The following is a 19767-nucleotide window of genomic DNA, read 5'->3' on the forward strand; positions in this document are numbered from 1 at the left end:
CATAAGGTTTCCTCTTTTCCCCACTCCAACTTAACTTTACATCACACACTAACAGCCGATGTTGTAAGGCACATTGTTCTCCACCTATTGTTTTCAGATCCTTAACCAACTTCCTATCTAATCTAACTAGAAAGTAGTCTATCTGGCTCTTTATACCTCCCGACTCACAAGTGATCAGTCTGCTCGACCTCTTCTTCAACATTGTGTTGCAGACGACCATATCGAAAGCATCCCCAAACTCAAGTATTCTTTCACCTTCAGTGTTTGTAACTCCGAGACCTGACCCACCATGCACACCCTCATATCCTTCTGGCAACTCTCCAAGATGTCCTTTCAAATCCACTCCCATCACAACTTCCCTCTCTCGCTAATCCCTGAAACAACGTGCACCAGTGTATCCAAAAACTCATCCTTCTCCTCCTCTCTTAATCCTATCTGTGGAGCGTATGTTTATACTACTACTACTACTACTAATACTACGTCGAATTAGGCCTCAAGGGCCAGCATCAGGCAATGCCTTACAAGGCATGAAACAAAAGACTGTGTGGCGCACCACTCCTCACACAGACAGTAGGTGGCCGTTGACTCACAAGAAGTTCATCCACCCTTTGACAGGTTTTGTTTTTAGTCCTGCAGAGTAGCTACACACCCAACCTCACCTGGTTAACCGAAGTGCACCAGGGGGTGTGCCGGTTGAGACGCCGACAACCCGACCCGAGACAGGTAGTACTGGCTACGTGGTACCAATAGCAAGGCAAGGCCTTGCTGGCCTGACTCCAAATACCATTGTTAATATACGCTTGTCAAACAACAGCTTTTGGACTATAACTCTTGCATTTACCCTCCTAACCTCCAACACCCCACACCCACTTCTCAGCCACCACCATACTTGTGTCTGGTAAAGACCAAGCAGATCACCTGTCCCACGTCAAGGGAGTGTTCCATTGGTTGAGGCCAGCAGGAATTCATCTGAACAAAGCCCATTGTGCCTTTCTGGCTGATTCCGTTATGTATTGTGGTTTTCGCGTTGATGCGACCTGGTGGTGCAATAGTCCATCCAAGCCATTGTGGAGGTACTGGCACCTCAGAATACATTGCAGCTGAAAAGTTTCCTTGGAATGTTGAATTATTACCATCGGTTCTTGCTGAGAGTGGCCACAGTTTTTGAACCGCTTCACAAGTTGCAAAGTAAAGGCGTAGTATGGAAGTGGGGTGTGGAGCAGAGTAAGGCTTTCTGAGAGGTAAAGTGTTTACTAACATCTGTAGGTGTTTTGATCCACGACAGTAGTGGTAAACCCCCTATCGGTGGATGCTTCTTCATATATTGTCGGGGCTGGACCATTGCACATCACTGAGGACGCTGGCCAACGTCCCATCGCGTTTGCATCGAGAACTCCCGAGCTGGCAAAACATAATTGTGCACAGATTGATCGAGAAGGGCTTGCCATTCTTTTTGGAATGAAACATTTTCACCAGTATGTTTGGGGGCGTGAGGTTGAAATCCATACTGACCACAAGGCTTTCCTTGGGTGGTTGTTGTTGTTGGGTGAAAACACGTATGTACAACAGTTGCCTTCACCGACGGTTCTCCGTTGGTGTATTATGCTCAGTCCATATTTGTACACTACACACCTGGTTCAAACCTATAAACTCAGGTTCAAACCTGGTAAGGCTGATGGTAATTGTGATGCTTTAAGTCATTTACCCCGACCCAAGGGAAGGTCATCAAATGGCCCAGAGGTACCCGAGTTCGAGTTCGTCTGTCAATTGATGGACAATTTTTTCCAAACCAATCACAGCATCACAAATACGTGATGGGACTCGGAAGGACCAGTCGTTGTGCCAGGTGTATCGTTATGTACAGACGGGTTGGCCAGAGAAATCATCGTCTGAGGAGTCGTTACCATTTTTCCATAGATGAACAGAACTAAGTATTGACACAAACGGGGAGTGTATTGTGCAGGGAAACAGGGTGATTGTACCCAAACCAGGTCGGGCTCGGTTGTTGGAGGAATTACATGAGACTCATCCTGGAGTGGTTCACATGAAAGGGTGAGCTCGTTGTTATTTCTGCTGGCCAAATTTGTGTAACGACAGCGAGAGTGTTGTAATCCTTACTATATATAATTCATGGACCGGTGTGTGTGTGTGTGTGTGTGTGTGTGTGTGTGTGTGTGTGTGTGTGTGTGTGTGTGTGTGTGTGTGTGTGTGTGTGTGTGTGTGTGTGTGTGTGTGTGTGTGTGTGTGTGTGTGTGTGTGTGTGTGGCTTTGTTTGTCGTGATACTACTCCTATAGTTCTGGGTCGATGACATCCAAACTTGCCCCATTGGATCAGCTTGACCTTTGCCGGTGGTCTTTGGGGTGCAGGAGGAGGGTGGGGGTGGGGAGAGGTGGACGCAAATTTTCTATGTAAATGTGTATCGAGTGGCGCCGCCTCCAGGTGAGGGAGGGTATTACAGGCCTCCACCATTTACAGTGCAGTCAGTATTCCTGTCCCCGCGTTCTCCGGTGCTGTGAGATGTGTTGAATTATCAGCAGTAGTTATGTTTTTGCTTCGTGCATGTAACCTGGGTTACACAGAGCTGTCAGTTGCCTATACACCACACAAATAAATGAATGCGTCAGAAGAATGTGCTGCATGCTTGGAACAAGATCGCCCGTAGGGCGAGTACTCTGCTCGTATGTGTCGTCGTGCTTGACAGATTAATGTGAAGAATCCTCCTATTGCTATGTTGCATCCTTGGGAATACCTGGTGTTGGCTTAATGGCTGGAGTGGTGGGCTTGGGATCCTGGGGTCCTGAGTTCAAATCCTTCTTGGCTGTTGAATTAATACCAGGTGGGGTTGACTCAGCCTGTCATCCTTCTGAGGTTGACAAAATGAGTACCAGCTTGGTATACTGTGTCGGAATGGCGACCCGTCCAGGATTGTGCCCAACAGCTCAGGAGACTGCTTCGGCAGCACCAACGCTCTGCACGGAGTACGGTCTCGATGGATCCTTGGGAATTCCCTGCCAAACCTTGGTAGAGACTACAAGTGAATTATGCAGGTCCATTTATGGGACAAATGTTTTTTTGTTGCAGCAGATGCTTTCTCTCCAGTTGTGGAGATTAAGATTGTGGCCTCAAATTCAGCATCAACAAAGGCAACTATTAAGTACCTCATGGATGTGTTCAAAACTCATGGGCTGGTTGAACATTTGGTGTTGGACATTGGCACCTGTTTAACATCTGCTGAATTGAGGACATTTTTTTCATCGTAATGGAATCTATCACTCTACCTTGGCTTCAGCACTACCTGAATGTTTGGTACAAACTTTGAAATAGCCCATGAAAAATACTCAGCAGACACAGATTAGTTGTCCAACAAAGTTGTTCGGTTCCAGCTGAGGTATAACGTGACATGTCATGCAGTCACCGGAGTTTCTCCGGCACAGCCATCATTTCAAAGAAATGTAACATTACGTCTTGATTTTATCAAACCCAAGTTGTGTGTACGGCTAGCAAAGTATCAGGACAAGCAGAAGGAGTATCATAGTGGGACCGCAAGGAAATTGGTTTGCTTATAATTTGGGGTTCGGGGAACCATGGATACGAGCAGTTGTGAAGCAAACTGAGCCTGCAGCATATCATGTTAGAAGTGAGTTCGGCTGATTGTTCTTGGGAACCCACCATCATTCTGGTGTCTTTCCTGTCTTCTGGACTTAACAGAGGGGGAACTGGTCAAGGATTTGAACTGGCATCCCCCCCCAAAAAATCTAAATTTGAGACATCTAGAAACTGAGCTGGTCAAAGGGAATGAGCAGATTGCTCTCGGATGGTTATTGTTCACTCACGATCTTTAGAGAGAGGGTCGCCTACCTGTTCCATGTGGTCTGGCCCAACACGTCGTGTCTGTTCAAACTTTATGGCTGGCTCTCAAAAGTCTTTTGAGAAAAGTTGGAATCTTTTTGCCTGTGACATCATTTTTTCTCCCACAGATGGCCAAACGGATCTTCGTCAAACTGTCAGCGGTTTATCGGTGAGTATCGCTCCATCGTGCCTATAGGCACGCCTTTGTAACTACGTGAAAGGCAGTATTAAATGATCCCCGACACCGTCCCTTCGTGGGTTATGAATGTTTTCAGCTCCCATAAAACTATAAACAAATCCAAATTTGATTTCTTCAAAATGTCAACAGGATTAGAACTGCAACGGGCAACCCCAAGTTATTAAAGTCGTGCCATCCACATCTGATATGTGAATAAAAACAAAATCCAAAGCAAACTGTGCTGAGGAATGGCTTTAATTTTCGGTGACAACATATTTGTGTTCCAGTTCGTAAGGCAGGTACCTACAATAAACATGCCAACTCCATTTTGGAATGTGAGACAATACTTGGCCAACTGTGGAAATCTGGAGCAAAGTATCCTTTATTTCCGACAGTGTCATCCACAGTGCTCCACCTTATCTGAAGCTAGTTACTTATTTTCCAATGTTTGTTAACCCTGCTTAATCAGTTCTACATTTGCAAACATTTCAGGTCAAAAACGAGAAACTAAAAACGAACAAGTCATAAGAGGTGAGGTTCAAGTTAAATCAAGATAATATACTGTACATGTGCTTATGTGGTAACTTTGAGCAGCATGAGGTTCATGATTAAAAGTTTATGCTCCTGGTACTCGCCTTTTCATCCTTTGGACTCAAGTACATCAGACTAGTGTGCGTCATTTAAACCCACGAAGTGTATCTTGATAATGCTTTCCATTATTTATGGGCATGTGTCATAAATACACATTTATCTTCTTCTAGTTCTGATGTAGCCTTCCATACTTGATTGCAGAGCGTCAGTGCTGCCGAAGCAGTTTCTTGGCAAGGCTTTATACTGGGTGGTTTTGCCATGGACTTCCCAGCAGTAGCTATAGGGTAGGAATTTGGCCATTTTGTTGGTGACAGCTCACCTGCTCTTCATGAAGGACACCATGGGATATTTAACACACATCCGATCAAGGACGGGCACGTACCTCCGTGTGTGTGTGTGTGTGTGTGTGTGTGTGTGTGTGTGTGTGTGTGTGTGTGTGTGTGTGTGTGTGTGTGTGTGTGTGTGTGTGTGTGTGTGTGTGTGTGTCAGGTCTGTATGCGGACTCACTGACTATCTTAATATTGTGCCCCAAGCGGTATTAAACACAGCTTAAAAAAGTTGTTTATTGGTTCACGGGCACCAGCAGTGACCACTATTTTTGTTGTGTCTGTCTGTCTGTCTGTCTGTTTGTGACTCTCTCCAGAGCATAGCTCCGTGACGTTTGATGCGATCTTGATGAAACTTGGACACAAGCTAGATATCATGGTCCAGTTGTGTATGAGGGGCATCCCACGCCCCTTGTGGGCGGAGCCACGCCCACTTCAACTTTTTATTTATTTATTTTTCTCGATATTTTTTCTCGCAATTTCATTTCCTAGAAGCTGTGCGTAATGTCCATAAGTACAACATATAAAAAATCCGATTTGGTTTGGTCAATTTTGACGGAAGAGATACGTTTTTACGGTAGGGCTTCCTCAAAAGCTTCCACTAACTCAATTGTACCTATCGTGGCATTGTTCAATAATGCCCGCGAACGATCGTAGCCTCCCGGCTAGTTGAAATTTATAACCATAAGATTTTACATATATTTTGACCATGAGTTGATTTTGTACCTTAAATATTGTTCCGTTTGTGAGGGGGGTTAGATATTGTCATAGAACAGATAGGAATGTGCAGAGTAGCATGGTCCGTCTGTGATTATATAGCCATCTCAAAGTATAATTAGGGAAATGTTAGCTTAAGAATTGTCTCGTTTGCATGTACACCATACAGGGGGTGGTGGTGGTAGTAATTAGTTAGGGATTATGGTTCAGGAAATTGTGTATAACCTCTATATCAACATCTACGCCGGGGAGTGGGGGGTGCTGCGAGACTTGGCATGAAAGACGTGGAGGTGGAGGCAGAGCGATGAATGCCTCTTGAGGGGTGGAGCGATGGATCACCTGGGAGGGGTGGAGAGTTTCCCTGAGAGCGAAGGCGGAGTTGTAGACCCCTCCAAAAGAGGTGGAGTGTTGCTGAGGGAGGGGAGAGGAGAGGAGAGGAGAGGAGAGGAGAGGGAGGAGCCAATACAAAGCTCGGAGATACAGAGGCCCAAAGTTTTTCCTTTTTTCCAACATGGCTGCCATACCAGATGACCTGTGACATCATAATTAACATTGAAACATTCCACATGAGTAGTCACACCTATGGTGAAAATTTTGTATCAATCGGATAAGCAGTGGCAAAGAAAATTATCATGGACGGACGGATGAACAGACAACCAGAAAACATGATGCCTCTGGCGACTTCATCAGCAGAGGCATAAAAATCAAACATAAAAGTCTGCCTTATTATTAGCCCCTGTTGGACTTGGTCTAAAACGGGGGCTCAGAGATTTTGTCTTGATTTTCATGTCTGTGCATGCGTGTGTGCGTACGTCAGCAACCATTTCTCGGACATGCATTTACCGTTGTTGTTCAAACTTGGCACACAGATAATGAATGATTGTGTACATATGCACGTAATTTTTGATTTCGAGATCAGATCCAAGATGGCCGACTGGCGGCCATTTTGTTACTTATATGTGTCCCCAACCATTTCTCAGAGATGCACGGTCCGATTTTGTTCAATCTTGGCACAAGCGCAGTACATGATGGCATACACATGGCCCTCACTTTATTTGGCAATCTGATCAAAGATGACCGACTGGTAGACTGGCAGCCATTTTAGCTGTACATAAATATATGCTAGCCCTTTAACTCCATACAGCAAACTGACTAAAACAATGTGGGCTCTGCCATTTTATGTTTTGTTTTTTTTTTTACTTGTAATGAAGTTAGAAAACTATTCAAGAACTGGAAGTTATTCTCTCAATTTATTTTTCAAAAGTTGAACAGATTTGCAAATGGTCTCCTCCGTTGTCTGAATTTCCTTTGTGAATCTCGGTGGGGTGAAGGGTTAGACAATTGGAGTGTCCACTCGGGGTCTAGGAGGTCGATGGTTCGAAACCCGGCCGAGTCGTATCAAAGACTTAAAAACAGCAGCCAACATATTGCAAATGATAGAGCACAAACAAGTCACCATAGGTTGGCAACCAATCCTACTCATTGTCAGACTCTGAGCTGTCTCCATTAAGATAGTCCGATTTGTCTGAAACGTCCGAGTCCGAGTCATTGATGTTCGCTGAATCTTCAGCGATGTCTGCCAACTGCTGTGGCAGGACCCTCCCTCGTACCAAAGAGGCTCCAGCTTCCCCTCAACTAAAATCCACCCATGTCCATCACTTGGCTCAGGGATCTCACGATTTGCAACATGGGCTCTTTTCCAAATGCCAAGTTGGAAGTTGACTCTCCAGATGTGTTGCTCCAGGCTCTTCTTGCATGGAGGGAGAGTGCCCATGTCAACTGTGCTCAAACAGGAGAGACGGTCATCATCTTTCGCATACAGCTCATTCATTTTCATGAACCGCAACTCATCGACGCTCCGAGTACGAGGTCTTCCATATAACGCACAGGTGAACTCATCCAGGTCATCCATCAAGTCGTCGGGTACTTCCCACGTGTCTCCTAATCTAGCTAGAACTGGTACAAACTTGGGCAGCCTAGAAAGGGTCTTCAGCGGCTTCACCTTGCCTAGACCCTTGAAAGCGCTGGTCGAGTCGCAGCCACTGAATATATGAATAGACATTATTGCTGTTGAATGCGATGTAGAATAACCACGGGCAATTTTGGTCACGTCGATAAGTCTCTTCTTGTTCCCGGTACCTGTGTCAAACGAGATCGTCACCTCTGTCATAGTTGCAGCGTAGTGCATGAGGATGACAAATATATCACTATCTGGACTCTTCACCATGATGTGCTGTACTTCTGACTCCTGGCATACTCGCAATACAGAATGATTTGATAATCAGTTTCTTCTTCAGTGGATTTTAGTGTGTTCAGTTCTCTGTTACACGTTGACTGACCGTCTTCATATGTCAGCAGATATGCTGATCATCCACAAGTCACAATTACCTTCCTCCCGTGTAACTTGCTGCCACATGCGTCTTGGCTCTTGAGTCGAGTGAAGAGTTCAATGAACTGTTGCTTGTTCTCATCATTGCTCAAGAAGAACTTCCAATCTCCAGGTTTTTTAGTGTTTCCCCCCTTCAGAATCAGTTTGTCCCAGGATCCTCTCCTCAGTCGTTCCATCGCCTTCACAGAATTGGGTACGTAGCTATCTGTGCTAAACACGTCACCTGACTTTGGCAGGATGTTGAACACTTTTTCGCATATCTGGCTGAAGTTACCTGGTATCTCCTTTAGGAAGTAGAAACAGGCATTGCCATCGAAAATGACAAGTGTTTCGTCATTCGGAGGTTGGGCAGCATCCTCTTGGTCTTTCATCAGGAAAGTGAAGGACTTTGATTTATCTGTTTTGGCCATGAAACCATCAGCAGTGCCAATACTGTACGGTACAGGAGTGAGTGGGCAGGTGAGAAGTTCTGTTAGATCCAGTTGTATGCCTTGGTTTTGTGATTTCATGAACAGCTGGAAAGCGACGTTTCCCTGTTGTTGGTACTGTACAACTTTGTTATTAGTGGTTGTTACTTTGCTCTACTTGTTCATATCAGCGAGAGTTTTCAAGTTGAGACGCTTGACTGGCTCGAAGAAGTCCCGTCCTGCTTCCAAACGTGTGGTAATGAAGGCTTCATTAGCATCTTTGCCTGCCTGCTCGGCTCTCAAGACATCTTTCTGGACTTCTTCAGATGCTGTGGCGCCCGACGAGAGGATCATTAGCTGATTTTTGCTTTCAACCTCAAAAGGATTCATGAAGCTTCCAACTGCTTCTCGTGTTCTTTCCACCAGCTTCTCTCCCTTCAGGATCTCGGATGGACGAAGATCATGGTGCTTGGTTCCTGCTGTCGTTCCAGATAACATGTCGGCTATGCTCAGGGTGGTATTCACATACTGGGATCGAGCATGGGTTGTTCGAACCCAGCGTTGGTATGCGTCATAATTCGTCAGGAGGCCTGAGACACCTGTGGCACTGCCACCAGCTCCTCCATGGGACTTGGCATGACGCATAAAAGTTTCTTCCATGGTTTTATCAACCGCACATCGATTACCGGGAATGAATGATCGAGCAACACTAATAGCCCCTCTCTTCAAGAGCTCCGTCGCGCCAGGATGCGACAACTCGATGTTGGCAAGGAATCGAGAAGTTCAGATATCTGGCATAATTGTGACCCCCGGAACTGAAGAAGAGGCTCGTCATCTGTTGCATGCAGTGCGTGTATAGGAGGAAGTTGTTGTGGTTAATTGCATGGATGAGAGACATCACTAATCATACATGGTCCATGTACGATATCCACAGTTGACGAGTCTTGCCTCGATGCCCAGACTTCACGCTCTCTCGATACTTCTGATAGCCATCAGGGTAATTCTGCATTGCAGGATCAGACTGGGCTGTTTCCATGGAATATTTCGAAGGAGAATTCTGCACATCCTGCAGAATCTTCTTTGATTCCTCTGGTAATGACGTTAATACCTCGTCTCCACCGATGCTCACAAGGTACTGTGACAGTAGAAGTCTCTCAAACATGACATGATTTATGTCATGTTTCCTAGATCCTGGGCTGATGGAGGCCATTTCAAGGCCTCTGCTTTAGCGAAGCTGTCAAGGATCATTCGATGCAGATATCTACCAGATTCTTGGACCATATCAAGAGAACCAAGTTCATATGCACATCTTACCGCGTCGCTTGTGCCACTGTCTACATTGTAGACTATGTAAGTTTCCTGTGTGGTGTAATCTACAGAACGCCAATGAGTCCTTGTACTTCTCATGTTTCTCCAACTTAGCTTTAAGGTTTTCCCCATGGAAGTTGGGACTTTGCAAAACTCTGTATGCTGTAGGCTGCCGATATAAATTCTGGAAAGCTCTGACAGTTTGATCATGTGTTTGCATCTAATGATATCTCTTTCTATGACTTTCTGAACTTCTGCAAAGGCCTAACTGTGTGCTTGTGCCATGTTTGTTTGTCTCTCCTTGTCCTCTGTGCTTGTACTCCTCCATTTCTCTGGATTCTGTGTGTAGATAACCCGGCATGATTTGTGATACTTCATTTCTGTAGCAAACAAATCATGACTTCTTATCCGTGTGAGTAATTTCTCATTATATTTGATTTCAGCTCCTTCGAGAACTGTTCGCCATCCGTCATACTCAAACTGGCTTAAGCCTTCAGTGGTGTGTGTCCCTTTGGTCTTGACCTTTCGTCTCACCTTTGAGTTACAGAAGATGCAATCAGATGAAAACAGGACCTGTCCCCCTGATGAATCCCTCTGACTTAACTTGGAGCATGATGGAGTAGATGGATCTGAAGGAGTGGAGGCCGGAGGGGCGACTGAGGTTCATGGTCAATTGTTGATAGCCTTCTCTGTGATATCCGTGACACTCGGTAAGGAAATCTGTTATTAGGTCACAGGTACTCGTCATACGTTGGACTGATCCATGTGGTTGTGCCAGTCTCTTGTCTCGGATCTCCTTCAACCTTGCTAGTCGGGCTGTGGAAGCCTTGGTTGTGGATAATAGAACCATAGGGCCATATTGTAACCCAGGGATGTGCACAATGCATTCGGGCTCCAATTGGGACTTCGAGCCTCCATGACTATCATCTTTCCGTCTTCTCGCTCCTGGCCGCCTTCTGCTGCTTGCTGGTCAGACATCAGTTGATTATGTTGTGCACAGCGAGTACGAACCTGAAGATAGAAGGAAACAGGACTTGAAACTTCATATTTTCATTCTGTTTTAATTATTTCAATGTTGTATAAGTTATGGGACGGGGTTCGGTTGCGATAAACGACCACGAAGTGGAGCAGTGGAGTCGTCTCCCACCGAACACCCGGAATTTAGGTCGTGACTCTCTGACAACTCCGAAAGGTCACGGGCCACTGAGAGGACCGTGGTGGCCAATATTTCGACGGCGTGAGGTAGGGTCCACTTGTATAATTCAAATTTACCTCAGTACTGACGCTGTCCAACTACCAGGGAAACCACACCCTCGGCCGACTTTGTCCGAATTGAGTCGCTATCACCGACTCGGATCCGGCGTAACCGAGTGGAAGTTACCAAAGCCGCGCCGGACCAAATGAACAATTTATGGCACGAACGGCTTCACTAATTCTCAATACGCACTTTGCTAGGCCAATGAAGGAAAGCACAGAAAATGAGCTGGTACATTTAACAGGGGATTTATTTAACATTAATCGGGAGGGAGACACAGAGCAGAGTTATCACGAATAAAGAAATGTAATGTACAAGCAAAGGAAAGCACTTGTACAATTTCTACTTACAGACGGGGCCCGCGGACACACACACACACACACACACACACACACACACACACACACACACACGAAACTGGACCCCGTGGGTCTTTAGTCGGTAAAGCCGGGCCGGGGTACCTGTCCCGCCTCGTGTGGTCACACCAACTCCAAAAATCACCACGGTGGGACTCGAACCCACGACCTGAAGTCCACGGCCCATGACCCTGGCTACTCAAGCACCACCACACTGTTCGGTCACCACCACCATGGTGAGCCACCGCATAGACCACAGACCGCTCGAACCACAACCGCAGACCGCTATCGCCACGATCCTGCAGAACACACTCGTCCTGACCACCACACCCCTCTTTTTGAGGTGGGAGGGGTTTCTTTTTCCTCGCCACTCGCCTCCTTATTGGATGGTCGGTTGTCAGGCGACTCGTGGCGGCCCTTCATTGGTCGGGCCGAACACTCCATCTGGCTAAGGCGGAGCCAGCCGTGAGATGACGAAACGTCCGCTCACGTCCGTAGTCCTGAACATGTGCGTAATGGCGACCGGGTCGAGTGAGGGTGGTGTCGTTGTTGTTGATGAGGATATAATAAACCTGACTATAAAAATAACTCGTAGCGCACACGAAATTCCCATGAGACAGAAGGAAGGATTCTAACTATAAACACATACTTATCACAAATAACTGAACTACGGGGACTCTGGCTGTTTGTGTGCACAAGGTTTCCAAATCCGTAACAATATCACATTCTTAAAGGCTTGAAGCATGGTATTGTGTACACTGTGGTCCTAAATGAGGAGAAAGCTTAGAAATTGAACCCAGTTTTAATAAGATAAAAAAATCTTAATGTTATATCATGCGCAAGTTTCTGTGCTTTCAGAAAATGTATACTTTGCTATGGGTCCTATGGATATAGTTGCTTACAAAGCATGTTTTTTATCCAAACACAGGCTATTTTTTCCATTTTTATAGCTCATTTTTTAGAAATGGGTTTCATGTATGATTGTTTATGTTGTCCAAAATGGTTGAAAATGCATTTTTTGTTTGATATATATCATTATACATAAGAATAGAACAATTCCTCAAAACAGTACATTTCTTATGACCTTGTGCATATCTTGGCACCTTCAAATGTGTAAAATTTCAGATTTTACAAAATTTCCCCCAGTCATAGTGAAGCTAACAAAATCTTATTCCAGAAATTTGAAATGCATCTGATAGAACATCTTAAATAGCAATTTACTTCTGCATAAAGTGATGATTTAAATGGCAAGTTTCAACATGGATCATGACTACATACAGTGGGGAGAACAAGTATTTGATACACTGCCGATTTTGCAGGTTTTCCCACTTACAAAGCACGTAGAGGTCTGTAATTTTTATCATAGGTACACTTCAACTGTGAAAGACGGAATCGAAAACAAAAATCCTGAAAATCACATTGTATGATTTTCAAATAATTAATTTGCATTTTATTGCATGAAATAAGTATTTGATACATCAGAAAAACAGAACTTAATATTTGGTACAGAAACCTTTGTTTACAATTACAGAGATCAGACGTTTCCTTTAGTTCTTATCCTGGTTTGCACAGACTGCAGCAGGGATTTTGGCCCACTCCTCCATACAGATCTTCTCCAGATCCTTCAGATTTCGGGGCTGTCACTGGGCAACACAGACTTTCAGCTCCCTCCAAAGATTTTCTATTGGGTTCAGGTCTGGTGACTGGCTAGGCCACTCCAGGACCTTGAGATGCTTCTTACGGAGCCACTCCTTAATTGCCCTGGCTGTGTGTTTCGGGTCGTTGTCATGCTGGAAGACCCAGCCACGACCTATCTTCAATGCTCTTGTTGAGGGAAGGAGGTTGTTGGCCAAGATCTCGCGATGCATGGCCTCATCCATCCTCCCCTCAATACGGTGCAGTCGTCCTGTCCCCTTTGCAGAAAAGCATCCCCAAAGAATGATGTTTCCACCTCCATTCTTCATGGTTGGGATGGTGTTCTTGGGGTTGTACTCATCCTTCTTCTTCCTCCAAACACGGTGAGTGGAGTTTAAACCAAAAAGCTCTATTTTGGTCTCATCAGACCACATGACCTTCTCCCATTCCTCCTCTAGATCATCCAAATGGTCATTGGCAAACTTCAGATGGGCCTGGACATGCGCTGCCTTGAGCAGAGGGACCTTGCGTGCGCTGCAGGATTTTAATCCATGACGGCGTAGTGTGTTACTTATGGTTGTCTTTGATACTGTGGTCCCAGCTCTCTTCAGGTCATTGACCAGGTCCTGCTGTGTAGTTCTGGGCTGATCCCTCACCTTTCTCATGATCATTGAGGCTCCACGAGGTGAGATCTTGCATGGAGCCCCAGACCAAGGGAGATTGACTGTTATCTTGAACTTCTTCCATTTTCTAATAATTGCACCAACAGTTGTTGCCTTCTCACCAAGCTGCTTGCCTATTGTCCTGTAGCCCATCCCAGCCTTGTGCAAGTCTACAATTTTGTCCCTGATGTCCTGAGACAGCTCTCTGGTCTTGCCCATTGTGGAGAGGTTGGAGTCTGATTGATTGAGTGTGGACAGCTGTCTTTTATGCTGATAACGAGTTCAAACAGGTGCATTTAATACAGGTAATGAGTGGAGAATGGGAGGGCTTCTTAAAGGCAAAACTAACAGGTCTGTGAGAGCCAGAATTCTTACTGGTTGGTTGGTGATCAAATACTTATTTCATGCAATAAAATGCAAATTAATTATTTAAAAATCATGCAATGTGATTTTCAGGATTTTTGTTTTAGATTCCATCTTTCACAGTTGAAGTGTACCTATGATAAAAATTACAGACCTTTACGTGCTTTGTAAGTGGGAAAACTGCAAAATCGGCAGTGTATCAAATACTTGTTCTCCCCACTGTACCAGTTTTTAGCTCGCCTGTTCGAAGAACAGAGAGCTATAGCGATACCCCCGGCGTGAGCGTGAAAATGTTAAAAAAAATTTGTATTACGGAAAAACTCCTCGACGAATTTCGACGAAACTTGGTGGGGGGGGGGGGTTAGGTATGGTCCAAGGATTATGCCATTAGATTTTGGACTTGGTCCCCCACCCCCCAAAAAAAATTGTTAGAGAATTTTTTTTTTGCATTTCTACATATTTTAAGTGATTTCCAACCCCCCCCCCCAAAAAAATTTGTTAGAGAAAAAAAGTTTTTTGCAACTTTTTTTTCAACAAAATTTCAATTTCTTTTATTTTTTGCATTTTTACATGTTTTAAGTGATTAGGATTTCGACGAAACTTGGTGGGGGGGGGGGGTTAGGTATGGTCCAAGGATCATGCCATTAGATTTTGGATTTGGTCTCTCCCCCAAAAAAAAATTGTTAGAGAAAAAAAATTTTTTTTTTGCATTTCTACATGTTTTAAGTGATTTCCAACCCCCCCAAAAAAAATTTAGAGAAAAGAACTATAACTCTGTCAGCACAGTTGACATCATATTTAATGAATAAGATATAAGGTCACTTGAGTGACCCAGCAGTATTGGCGGCGGAGGTTTTGCACTCTCCCGAGTGCTCCCCCTCTTGTTTCCTTTCTACTGTTTTTATCGACCACACTATTTTTTTGATATGCCCGATATATATCCTGCAACCAGGATACATATATATATATATATATATATACATATATATATATATATATATATATACATATACATATATATACATATATATATATATATATATATATATATATATATATGTATATATATACCGGTCGTCTGTCTGTCTGTCCGTCCGTTCCTGTCCGCACTCTAACTCCCAAAGTTTTCAACTTTCACGTTTCATATTTGGTACATAGGTACAGACTGTGGAGCCATTGTGTCACGACATACCTTCGTCATCTAAAGTGGTTGCCATGGCAACCGGGATGTTGTTTTCCATCCGTTCCTGTCCACACTCTAACTCCCAAAGTTTTCAACTTTCACGTTTCATATTTGGTACATAGGTACAGACTGTGGAGACGGTGTGTCGCAACATACGTTAAATCATCTAAAGTGGTTGCCATGGCAACCAGGATGCTGTTTCCGTCCGTTCCTGTCCCCACTCTAACTCCCAAAGTTTTCAACTTTCACGTTTCATATTTGGTACATAAATACAGACTGTGGAGGCGGTGTGTCGCGACATATGTTCGTCATCTAAAGTGGTTGTCATGGCAACCAGGATGCTGTTTTCCATCCGTTCCTGTCCACACTCTAACTCCCAAAGTTTTCAACTTTCACGTTTCATATTTGGTACATAAATACAGACTGTGGAGGCGGTGTGTCGCAACATACGTTCGTCATCTAAAGTGGTTGTCATGGCAACCAGGATGCTGTTTTCCATCCGTTCCTGTCTGCACTCTAACTCCAAAAGTTTTCAACTTTCACGTTTCATATTTGGTACATAGGTACAGATTGTGGAGAAGGTGTGTCGCGACATACGTTCGTCATCTAAAGTGGTTGCCATGGCAACCGGGATGCTGTTTTCCATCCGTTCCTGTCTGCACTCTAACTCCCAAAGTTTTCAACTTTCACGTTTCATATTTGGTACATAGGTACAGACTGTGGAGACGGTGTGTAGAGACATACATTCGTCATCTAAAGTGGTTGGTTGCCATGGCAACCAGGATGCTGTTTTCAATGTGGTAGCACAATTCTGTATATACCTTCTTGTGAGGGCGTGTATTGTGCTCACTTGCGCTCTTGTTACTGATTACAATATACAAATAGATATATTGCTTTATAATTATACTTCACTCCAATGCTTTATAAAAAATATTAATTACAAGACTCGTCTTTTAAAAACGATAAATGTATAAACAGGCGAGCATTGGGTGGCTTTGACACCAACTCAGGTTAGGTTCACGTCCATGATTGGGTTAAAAAATGTTAGGAAGTACGTAACAAATTGCATTTACCAAGCTGCTACAAAATTACTGGTAGCTATAAGCTTGATTTTATAACCAAAGAATAAGTTTACCAAGATGGCCCTATGATATAAAAATCAATACCAAAGGCCAGTTTGTGTTCAGTATACAGAACATAAAAGGTCGTTAGGAAGTACGTAACGTTTTAAAGAAATCTGCACTTTTAATCCTAAGATGTTAGTTTGGTTCATCACAGCATGTATTTCTATGTTTAAGTTTATGTGCATATATATTTATGACCTGAATGAACACTGATCAATTTGTTAATTTCATAATATGACCTTGACCTCTTTGCTCAAGGTCAAATATCAGGTAAACCAAATATTCTCCATATATGTGGTTTCCAATCAGTGTATAATGCATATCTAAGCCATCAGACCAATTTTAGAATGATATGAGTGGTTCCTTGATACAGATAATAATTGATCACCAACTTTGACCCTCTCAGAGCAATAGAAAGAGGAAGAATTAAGCTCTGCCCAAATAGATCCCGAATCCCCATGATGTTGGCTAACAAATGATATATGCAAAACTTAATCATATAATGACTTTCATTTTTTGGTCCCCCGTGTCCTAAATGTGTACATAATACCTTGCTACAAGCCTAAATATTTCTGATTTGGACTGGAATATATTACTTAATTACCTTACTTAATTAAGCTAATTACCATTAATTAAAACTTATCAGTAGTCATACCATGAGAAAGAAAATACATCTTAACTATTACCTGTTATCTTTAGTTGATGAATGTTCTGTAAATAAATGTTAAATCTGGTCACGATGGGCCTCGTCCTGCATTGAAGTTCCTCACAAGGAAATTCTATGTGAACTCAAGTTAGGAAACAGTGTACGCAGGAATACATCTTATTTACCTTGAAACGCGCACACACGAACACCGAAAGTTAAAAAAAAAAAGACATCAACAGTTGAAAATGACATTCGGCTTTATCACGCTGCGATGCATCCACGTGTTCTGCAAGAGCGAGGCTCATGGAAGAGTGAGGTTGGAATGACGCGCACTTCGTGTCGACCCGTCCGTGCAATTAAAAAAAAAAAGCCGCGGACGTTTTAAAAACGAAAATCACCCGATCAACCTTCGACCAATGGTAGCGCGCAAACGAGGCCACGTGACGTGCCGGAGCATCGTGAACCCCGCAGCTGTGCGTGTGTGCGTAATAGATTACGTCGCGTGGTGTGAGCCAATGAGAGCGGGGCGGCGTTACGTCACGGTGCCGCGTGTGATGGCAGCGTGTGGTGCGGGTTTCTTTGGGAACGCCGAGGGTGTGGGAGGCCACGAAGATACTTGGTGGTGAGTTCGCCATCGGCACACCAAGGTGCTTCCCAAACGTCAGTTTCGCTGCATTAGGTGTGTTTCATTTCTTTGTCGTACTCGTACCTCAGTACTGTTGGCGGCTTTCACAACGCAACCATGATCATCCCCTCACGGTTTTTGTATTTTTAGACGTTTATTATTTCTACATCGGAATGCATTTGGTGACGCTTGATCAGACATGATCGTATGTCGATTGGCATTGGAAGTGATGCTGTGATTGAGTGTGGGTTTTGTGAGGGTTGGAGCTCTTTATTGGACTTTAATAAAATGTACTCAACTCGAGTGTGAAGGCGAATCGGAGGATAATGTTTGCACTTTGAGGCAAAAGATGACGCCTTGAGGTGAAGAAGGGAGTGAGAGTGAATTTGAGTTCACAAAACTCGTGAACACGTTAACAGGTGGACGAGTTTGTCCACTCGTCCCAACACCGTTCCAGTGTAGTTTACCTCCGTTTTCAATGGGCACCCATCTTCAGGTTTGAGAGGCTGTTCTCATGAAACAATATTGTTGAGGTTTGTGATTGGCACAAATGGAAATGCGTGTTTGCAAAAAAAAGTTTGTGAGCAATGAAATGTATTTTGAATTGATGTGGAGATTTAAGTTTTGCATGTTGCTTCATCCTTGGTGTTGTGTCTTTACTATATAAAATAAAAAAAATTACTCATGGCTTGTAAGATAAGTCTTGTAAACTTTCCACGTTAAGCATCATTTATTGTGCTTATGGACCCTCCAAGCTCGTACCTCGGTGTACTGCAGTTAGAGCGGAGGGCGGTGGGCTCTTGACGGAGGAGTCCAAAGTGAAGGCCTGCTGGGCCGGTTACTTTGAGCTGCTGTACCAAGCTGATCCACCAGCTGTCGAGTTGGATGTCCGGGTGGTGCGACTTTCCCTTTTGCTGACCCTCCAATCAATTGTGATACACCTTCGTTTGTGGAAACACAGGCTGCGGTGAACCGGTTGAAATGGGGGTAAAGCTCTAGGGATCTGGCAGGGGCTGCTTGGAACCAATGTTGATCTCCACAAAGCCTGCAATACTGTGAATCAGGATGCACTCTGGAGGATCCTCGGTCTTTGTGGGGTGCCACCAAAGCTCATCAATCTGATTGTTGATATAGCTGATATATATATATATATATATATATATATATATATATATATATATATATATATATATATATATTGTTCCAACCGGGCGTAGTGGCGTGCGTCTGTAATCCGGCTACTCGGAGGCTTGGGTTGGAGGATCGCTTGAGGATGGGAGCTCTGCACTATGAGAGGGTGTACGGCAGTCCGGAATCATGGCGAAACCCAATCCTTATCCCTGTGTCGTAAGAGGCGACCAGGGTTGCGTCAGGAAGGGCATCCGGCATAAAACCTATGCCAAATCAGTATGCGGATCATAATGGATGATCTGCTGTCATGACCCCTAAAGGGAGCATCCGAAAGACGAACAACAACACTATATATATATATATATATATATATATATATATATATATATATATATATATATATATATATATATATATATATATATATATATATATATATATATATATATATATATATATATATATATATATATATATATGTTTAGTTGCTGTGGTGAAAATACACAGCGATGGAGGGAACACAAGACCTTATTAATTGTCTGGGAGCACTGGGGTTCTCAGGGACACATCATGCTATAATTTGTTTGCCCAATGTTTTTTTTCAAACTTCAGGCCTTCCTGAACAATATTCCGGAGGCCAACCTTCTGAGATCATTGTACCTCACTGTAAAAATTGCACTTACATTTATACCGTGGGGTTTCCAAGAGCCGATTCAGCGACATATGCAATTTTCCCGTGCATTCAACAAAAATAATGCTGCCAATCAAAATGACCAGAATGTTGAGGCACATTGCATAAAAGAAAGAAAAAACATAGATATATAATATTTTATTCAAATGAGAGACACAATAATGAAAAATTTTCAAGAAAATCTCTTTGTGTTTAGCCATTAGTATCATATAAAATGACCTTATCTACATTGATACTCACTTGATATCATTGTTCCACACATTAAAAGCATCCCCATTCAACCCTCTATCGCACCACATGTACACGTTTCCGATGAGATCCAATATTCGC

At 43.7% G+C, this 19767-nt stretch overlaps 1 protein-coding gene across 8 annotated transcripts in view; it reads left to right on the plus strand.

The window, feature by feature from the left end:
* The first annotated feature begins 17456 nt into the window (after positions 1–17456).
* The window catches only part of LOC147024307 (fatty acyl-CoA reductase 1-like), an 88018-nt gene continuing 85707 nt past the window's right edge, over positions 17457–19767 (plus strand). For 4 of the 8 annotated variants that reach the window (XM_085884052.1, XM_085884051.1, XM_085884057.1 and 1 more), the window contains exon 1: positions 17486–17669. The gene's annotated coding sequence lies outside the window, so the exon portion shown is untranslated. Of the gene's footprint in view, positions 17670–19767 lie in introns of all 8 variants that reach the window. The other 4 variants (XR_015058955.1, XR_015058956.1, XM_085884054.1 and 1 more) reach the window with 3 other exon arrangements.

This window comes from Eptatretus burgeri, chromosome 6 (genome assembly GCF_056783735.1).
Source record: "Eptatretus burgeri isolate ZD-2024b chromosome 6, Ebu_testis_v1, whole genome shotgun sequence".
Classification (NCBI taxonomy): domain Eukaryota; kingdom Metazoa; phylum Chordata; class Myxini; order Myxiniformes; family Myxinidae; genus Eptatretus; species Eptatretus burgeri.